This window comes from Capricornis sumatraensis, chromosome 4, assembly GCF_032405125.1.
Source record: "Capricornis sumatraensis isolate serow.1 chromosome 4, serow.2, whole genome shotgun sequence".
NCBI classification, from domain to species: domain Eukaryota; kingdom Metazoa; phylum Chordata; class Mammalia; order Artiodactyla; family Bovidae; genus Capricornis; species Capricornis sumatraensis.
This window is the reverse complement of record NC_091072.1, coordinates 59,282,132-59,290,570: the sequence shown is the minus strand read 5'-3', so window position 1 is coordinate 59,290,570 and position 8,439 is coordinate 59,282,132. Positions and strand designations below refer to the sequence as shown.

General features: G+C 37.9%; 1 pseudogene; it reads right to left on the bottom strand.

Annotated features, from left to right (window-relative positions):
- Positions 1-8,021: 8,021 nt before the first annotated feature.
- LOC138079391 (U6 spliceosomal RNA) lies at positions 8,022-8,120 on the bottom strand (annotated as a pseudogene).
- Positions 8,121-8,439: the final 319 nt, after the last annotated feature.

The window sequence follows — 8,439 nt, the reverse complement described above, 5'->3', positions numbered from 1 at the left end:
CTTCACAACTGTGAGAATGTCCAAGGCCAGCCAATTTCCTTTTTTTTAAAAAAAATTCAGTGAACGTTTATTGAGACCATATCATGTATAAGAATCAGAAAACACAGATAATATGTATCTGTGTTTATATATTAAAGATAAAATCACATTACATATTAAGATAAAAACTTGGCTCTGGAATAACTCAGTCTGCAGTGGTTCTGAGCTCTTATTGTACATGAATCACTTTGGACACTTTCCATATACATTTATGAAAGGAACACACCCCATGCTAATTAAATTCTCATCTCTGGAAGCAAGGCTCAAGCACCTGCAATTATTAAAGTATCTCTGCTAATTCTAATATGCAGACATTATTTACAGAGTGAAAGCACAAATGAAGTGAAGTGAAAGTTGCTCAGTCGTGTCTGACTCTTTGCGACGCCATGGACTATATAGTTCATGGAATTTTCCAGGCCAGAATACTGGAGAGGGTAGACTTTCCTTTCTCCAGGGGATCTTCCCAACCCAGGGATTGAACCCAGGTCTCCCACATTGCAGGCAGATTCTTTACCAGAAGAGTCACCGGCTGAAAAGCACAAATAGGCCAGGCGATATAAAACTCGAAAGCTATGACTTAGTTGATGTTGGATGTAGAGAAAAATTCTGCATAAATTTTGAGATTTCAGAGGAGGTAGTTAAAAATGAAGTGAGCATTCTAGGGAGCACAACAGAAAGGATCTGGATGGGAATTAATAAAGGAAGGAAATAAGAGAAAAACATGCCTGAGAGAAGAAAATAAGGGGGTAAAAATGGGGAAAACACCAGAGGCTGTTTATTCCCTTCCCCCTTTTCTTCTTTTTCTTCCCCCTCCTCTTCTTCCACTTTCCTCCTCCTCTTTCATTTTCTTTATAACAGAGGGTCAGACAACATAGGAGAGATTACAATTCAACAAATATTAGGAATGGTGAATTCTACCTGATGTGTCCAACAAAAGGTAACTTTGCAGCAAGTTTCTAAGCTGGTGAAGATAAGTATTCAGGATACCATCTTCAGACACTTGTTTAAATGTTACTTGCAGTTGTTTTCTGAGCAAACGTATGGGTTTCAGGCATTATGCTCTGACAAAGACAATACATATTCTTACATGTCTGCTTTTTTTCCCTTTACAGAAGGGGGGATCTTGGAAAGTCTATGGGGATTCAGCTTATCTGAACGTCAATTTCCGTAACATTAGGGTGTTTGTTAGTGGGAGATGAGGGTAGGTTTTGAGACCTTAGCTTATGGTGTTCTTTTACACTAGAAAGTTTTAGTTCACTCCCACCTTACTCTTACTTTCACTAACAATAAGTCATCTTTCATAACTCATCTCAATATTCCTGTCTACAGTCACACCATCACTGGATGATTCAATCCTATTTCTGCTTTTTAGGACACTGGCGTAGAGAATAATGGTCTTCCTTCCCTGATGTTGTGATATGCTTAGTTGCTCAGTTGTGTCAGAATCTTTTCAACCCTATGGACTGTAGCCCACCAGGCTCCTCTGTCCATGGGGATTCTCCAGGCAAGAATACTGGAGTGGGTTGCCTTGCCCTTCTCCAGGAGATCTTCCCAACCCAGGGATCAAACCAGTTCTCCCAGACCACAGATGAATTCTTTACCAGCTGAGCCACTAGGGAAGCCCAACAATACTTGAGTGGGAAGCCTATCCCTTCTCCAGGGGAGCTCCCTGACCCAGGAATCAAACTGGTGTCTCCTGCATTGTAGCGGATTCTTTACCAGCTGAGCTACCCAGGAAGCCCTCCCTGATGCTACTTGTCCTGAACATTTCTTTTCAACCCATGGATATGATATAGCAACAAAGATATGACAGGTATTATATATATATATAATAGTAGTAAAAAAAAATCCTACATCAAGCCCAATTTATAATCACATTTTAGTGTTGCGTTTGGAGACTGGGACAATGATTATGAAGGAGTTTGTGGGGCAATATTTGAGCCAAAATTGCTTTTTCTTGCAAGTGGGGCAAAAAAACTGTGGAATAGACCATGGTGGCAGGAGTGGGTTTGGGGTGAGCTGTGGGTTGGGAGAGCAGCCTACTCAGGGAGTAGGCTCTATTGAAGACATTAGATTGAGAGGGAGAGAGACAGAGAGACTTAGATCAGTATATTACTTAGTATCATGGCAATCTAGCTTCTGACTATCAACTCAGTTTTATTAATAATAGCAGGGATCACATTCTGAGTACTTTGCATATTAATTCTTCATAACAACTCTATGTGGTTTGTGTGCGTGCATGCTAAGTTGTGTCCAACTCTTTGCAACCCTAGGGACTGTAGCCCGCCAGGCTCCTCTGTCCACGAGATTCTCCAGGCAAGAATACTCCAGGGTAACCTTGCCTTCCTCCAGGGAATCTTCCTGACCCAGGAATCAAACTGGTCTCCTGTGGCTCCTCCTGCATTGCAGGCAGATTATTTACTGCTGAGCCAATGGGGAAGCCCATATGGTTGGTAATATTTTAATATTTTACAGATGAAGACATTCAGTTACAGAGAGATTAAGTGACGTTGCCAAGGTGGAACAAGAGTTGGAGCAGACTGACACTGGATTGTCAGCTCTTAACCATTATTCATTTAATTATTTTTCCGGTTATATTTTATAGCACTTCATAAGGGAAAGGTAATGCTATTTATCAGTTTGAGGGATTTCTGAATATATTTTCCATACTTGAAAGTCCAGTGTAAGTTACTGTGTTTCTCAACTAGAAGTCTGTCTCAGTTAACGTTAACCCTGAAATAAGGATTCAACTGCACTCCTGGGAGGGCAGGGGATCAAGAAAGGATGACAGCCAATAAACCTCCATGACTCCACCTTAAAGCATAGGAACTCTAGTCGAGGTGTAAATCTTGCATCTCAACATTACTTCTCTGAGGGGAAAGGAGGCCCAGGGTATTTAGACACCAACTCCTGTCCAGTCACTGATTGACAGCAGCTCTTGGGGTAGGAATGTTAGTTCTCTAGTTCTTCAACTTCATTTAAGTCAAGTAACAGGAGGGTGCAGAGTGCATAAAAGTGCGGAGGGCCAGGGGATGTGTATGGGGCGTCTACAGCATTTGCTACAGTGTCATCATTGGTGGAATAAAGCACCTTAGCCATTTAGAAAATAATAGGAACTAGTTATTTGCTGCTTCTGGAACTAGACTGCTCAGTTGTCAAGAATGATAATTATAATAATATCAGCTGACATCCGCTGAACTCTTACAGCATGCCAAATGCATTTCTAAGAACTTTAAAGGTATTAATGCATTGAAACCTCATTACAACACTAAGAAATAGGTACTATTATTACCTCTACTTTACAAAGACTGGCCCCAATTTACAGAGCTAATAAATGGCAGAAGGAGAGTTGGGAATTCAGTAGCCGTGATTCATAGCCTTGTTCTCAGTCACCCAGGTCTCCCACTGTTTGTTCTCTCCCTTTATGCCGTTTACCAGATTTACGCACTCTACTCACACTGCTAATGCAAACGAAGATGCAAAGCTTCCTGTTAAGTGTATCCCTCAGTCTTTCCAGCAGCTTCCCAGGGGTCTTGGAACTGCAGTACTAGACAGTTGTTTGACTGGGACATTGCTTTTCTGAAATAGCATCAGTTATAGAATAATGCAGACTGTCGGGCTTAAAGGAAATATGCAATTATTCAGCTTTTTATTCTAACAATTGGTTTGAACATCAAAACCGAAAAGTTTTTGTCAGAAATAGAAAAGATAGAATGAGCAAAATGTGACTGTTTCCATCTGGAGCTGTTGAATAATGAAGTGTCTAAGGAGAAGCTGAAATAGCCCATGGTGTGACTTATATTCGCGAGGTAATAAACTCTGGCCTGCTAAAATAACTGATGCCTACTTAGTTTGGCACACATCAACTCCCATCTCTTTAGTTATTATGGAATAATCAACTTTGATTTTCTTTTTCTCTGAACCTACCCTCTTCATATGAATCATCTAGTATAGATTCCTTCACATTTCTCATTTTCACCAAAAGAGTGAATTATATATATATATATATATATATATATGGTTTATAATTAATTTATACAAAGTGTTTATATGGGAGTTATTTTCCACATGTTTGATATACAATAATGTTATCAACTATCTTTTATCAATAGATATTTAAAATATTTTAATTTTTGTTTTTCACTGTGTTTGTATTTGTTTCCAATTTCCATTTGCTTGTTTTCTATTTACTGTTGAACTTCAGCTTTAAACAATTGCCAGCAGTATTTGAATAAATATCATGCACGGTGAAAATCTTCTGTCACCACCTATCATATGGGGGGGGCGGTGCTTTATGTTTGCTAGCAGTCAGACTCCAGACTTTAGGACATTTTCTACAATATCACACAGGAACACTTCAGAAAACTTCTAGAGTTCAACAAGAGGAGAAGGCACAGGTCCTCTCTTGTTATTCCCATAGAGCCCCCTGCCAGGGCTTGAGCAGCTTGTTGCATACAAACACCATCTATAAATGCTCCAAGAGATGGATCCAATTCACTGTTGCACCCTTGTCAATGGAGGGGTGTGTTTTCTAGTTTTGGCCAGGCAAGGTCAATTTTGAGATGTTTATACTTGTTTGGAAAAACCAAGTGCCTAACACCTGTTTTAGCTTTTTTATCCAACATCCCTTCAGGCCTTGGGTGTCATTGTTCTTTTAAACTTTCACCTACCAGATGAGTGCAAAATGTCCTATTATCTTTTTGCTATGTAACAAACCACCCCAAATCAGTGGTTTAAAATATTGACAGTGTCTGCTGAGGAATATACAGTGTAAGTTGACTTGATAGAATTTGTTCTTTGTCTCATTCAGCTTCAGTTGGGCTTGTTTAAAGGCTGTGCACTGGAATCATCCAAAGCCTTGCTCACTCACAATCTGGCAAGTGGATGATGGCTGTTGGCTGAGATTTCAGTTGGGGTTAGTGGCCAGAATACATACATGTGGCTTTTCCAAGAGTTCTTTGGCTTCCCCACAGTATAGTGGCTCAGCTCCAAGGGCAAGCATTCCAGGGAAGAAATCTCAGCACTCCAGGAGAGTCATTTAGCATCACTTCTACCTCATTATACTCATTAGAAATCAGTCACTAAGGCTAGTTTATATCATGGGAAATTGGACTCTCCCTTTGGAAGGAATTTCAAAGAGTTTCCAGTCATGAAACCATCACAATAGAAATAATTCATAATTTCTTTAATTTTCATTTTTCTCACTACGTATTTTCAGCATCTTTTTGTGTTCATGTATCAATTTTCTACTGCAGCATAACAAATTACCACAAGTTTTGCAGCTGAAAACAATACTCATCGACTCTGTAAGTCAAAAGTTCGGCGTGGCTCAGAAGGCTCCTCTGCTTAGACTCTCACAAGGCTGATCTAGGTGTTGGCTAGGCTGCACGTTCATCTGGAGGCTTGATCAAGGAAAGGTCCGTTTTCAAGAATCCTCACATTGTCGGTAGAATTCATTTCCTCAAGGGACTTCCCTGACAGTCCAGTGGTTGAGACTTTGTGCTTCCACTGCAGGGGACATGGGTTTGATCCCTGATCACTGAACTAAAATCCTGCATGCCACACAACTTCTTCATGACACATTTTTTCTTCAGAACCAGCAATGTAGAGTTTGTTTCTACTGCTTCAAGGTTAGGTCTGATCCAGCCAGAACAATCTTCTATTTCATTAACTCAATGGTAACCATTTTATCATTGCCATATTTTATGGGTTAGGAAAAAAGACACATTTCTGCAAGGGAATGGATGCCAGGGATCATGGAGGCCACCTTATAACTCTGACTGTCACAGTTGGCCTTATTTATTATTTATTCATGAATTGTTCCTTCATATCTACTTTTTTCCTGTATGGTTATTTATTCCCTTTTGCCAATTTGTAAAGGTTCTTTGTATACTATAGGCATTATCCTTCATCTCTATTCTTTATCAAATATATTTTTTCCAAACCAAATCTATTATTTGTACATTGACTTTGGTTATACGTTTTTTAATTCATAAGATATTTAAAAATATTATCTTTTTCCTTGAATTATCCTTGTGAAAAATTATTCATCTAAGATTGTGTTGTCTAGTATTATTAACAACTAGTCACATGGCCTTTAAATTTATATTAATTAAAATTAAATAAAATTGAAAATCTATTTCTTCACTTCCACTCATCACATTTCAAGTGTCACATGTAATTATTTTAGACAGTGGAGATATAGAATATTTCTATCATCAATAGCTCTATTGGGCAGTGATAATCTAGTTGTTTTTAATAAAGAACTCCTATAGATATTTAAAATTTTTGTTTCTCATATTTTCTATTTATTAATTTTATATTTTAACCATATTAACTTCTTCCTCTAATTTTCTTTGTTTGTTTTATATTTCTTTCTCAAATGTTTTGTAGGCTTAGAAAGAAGTTCCTGTTTTCCTCCTTTTCTCCACTTGATTATTTATTATCAAACTTATTAAGGATGTACATTTACTTTTGAGATCAATTTTTTAGAGTCTTAAAAATTTTAAATACAGCTTTTGGGTATAAGGATTATATGGACATAAATTTCATAATTTCAAAACTATTAAATTAGGTTTCCACAAATCAATGTAACAACAGTGTAATTGTCTAAGACTATTCATTGGTAAAAACCTAGCATCAACTTAAAATAAGTTGTTGATCAACTTGAAACCAAGGAGTAATAGATAAATCAATAATAAGCAAGTGCAAACAGAAAGATACTAACACTAGTTGATTGACTTTAAGTATAATAAGAATAAAAAAGATACAGAAAATATGATGCAAATGTCTAATTTTATACATACACACACACACACATATATATATATATATACACACACATAGTTTGCTGTCTATGTCTCTTGCCCTAAACCACCATATTTGTTTAGTCATCTCCCCAAACGTCTTTATATATAGTCATGCATGGTCATGCTCCACAGGCTACCATTTCAAACTTGTTGTCACGTTATGGCATCTATAGTCACCTTGCTTACCCTTGGCCTCTGCCATTGAGATCAATCATCCTCACTGTTGCTAGGGATTTCAGTCCTATAACAGCATCTTCTATCAATAATCCCAGTTTAAAAAAGAAGAGACATGGCTGAACATTTTATCAGGGCTGTTGCCCACTCACAATGTGCTCCTTTTTAATCTTCAAATGGCAAATCACGGACCTCCTGATGAGAGACAGCCGGTGTCATTTATCGTCCTTTGTAACAGATTCATTCTACAATTCCCACATCAACCATGGCTGTTTTCTCTGCAATCTGCCATGGCAGTCTTTCAAAGTGCTGAAGACATATCTCAGAAACATAATCAAATTGGCTATAGGGGCCTAAGTCAAGATTTAAATTTGTGTCATGAGTTTCCTTATAGACAAGCTCTTTCTTTTTCACTTTTATATTCTGCCCCCTTGATTCAGCTCCCATGGGATCTGCTCCCAGTCATAAATCCCAGTCCCTGTTGCTAAATGCTAGGCACTTATGGCAGCTCCTCTGTCATGTAACCTTTCCTTTCTTAGCAGGCCTAGAACTTCTCCAGTTGGTTAGCTTATAATTGATTTGTTAGGCATGTGAGGGTTATAGGAGCCCATGGTGAAGAAGACAGACATTAACTGGGAAAGGCTCTGCTTTATCTGAAAGTTCTGTATAGCTCTGAAGCACAGGGCTATATTTTATCCTTTAGCAAGAGGATAAAATATAGAGTTACTTTTCTAGATTGAGAAACCTCAGGGGGACTTGGGTCCTCATAGCATTCTGTTTCCTCGACCTAATTTTCCCATTTCAAGTCTCAGGATCCTTGCATAAGTGTGATCCAGGCTTCATGAAAGAGATTTGCAAAGATGAGCATTCAACCTTCTTCTATGTTTATCTATACTTGAAATAAACTTCTATTCCAGTCTCTTAACATGATCCGTCCACCCACTAGAAAAAATAATTGTTTTATCAAATGTTAAGGAAACCTCTGGCTCACATTTTTAATTGAATATGGAGTGCTTTATGAATTTGCATGTCATCCTTGTGCAGGGGCCACGATATTCTTCTTTTTCCAATTTTATTGTATGTGTGGCCGAAGCAAGCACTGACTCTCTTAAATTTTTATTTGAATTATAGAAATTGATGTTTGATTATCCCAAGTCTGTCATTTTTTTCTTTTCAAAGTACCAATGTTGCTTACCAACAGCTATCTAATTTCTCAATTATTATTATTACTATAATAGCCGTATTTCTAAAATATCTCTAGCCAAAGACCAGAGACATTTTATTTATCAGATATCAAATACCAGTGCATCCCTTTCCAACTGCAAATAAACCAAATTCAGAGGTGAAAGTGTTAAAAACTACAGTTTTACAACAGACCATGGACTGTCGATTTTCCACTTACCACCTGAGATAGAGC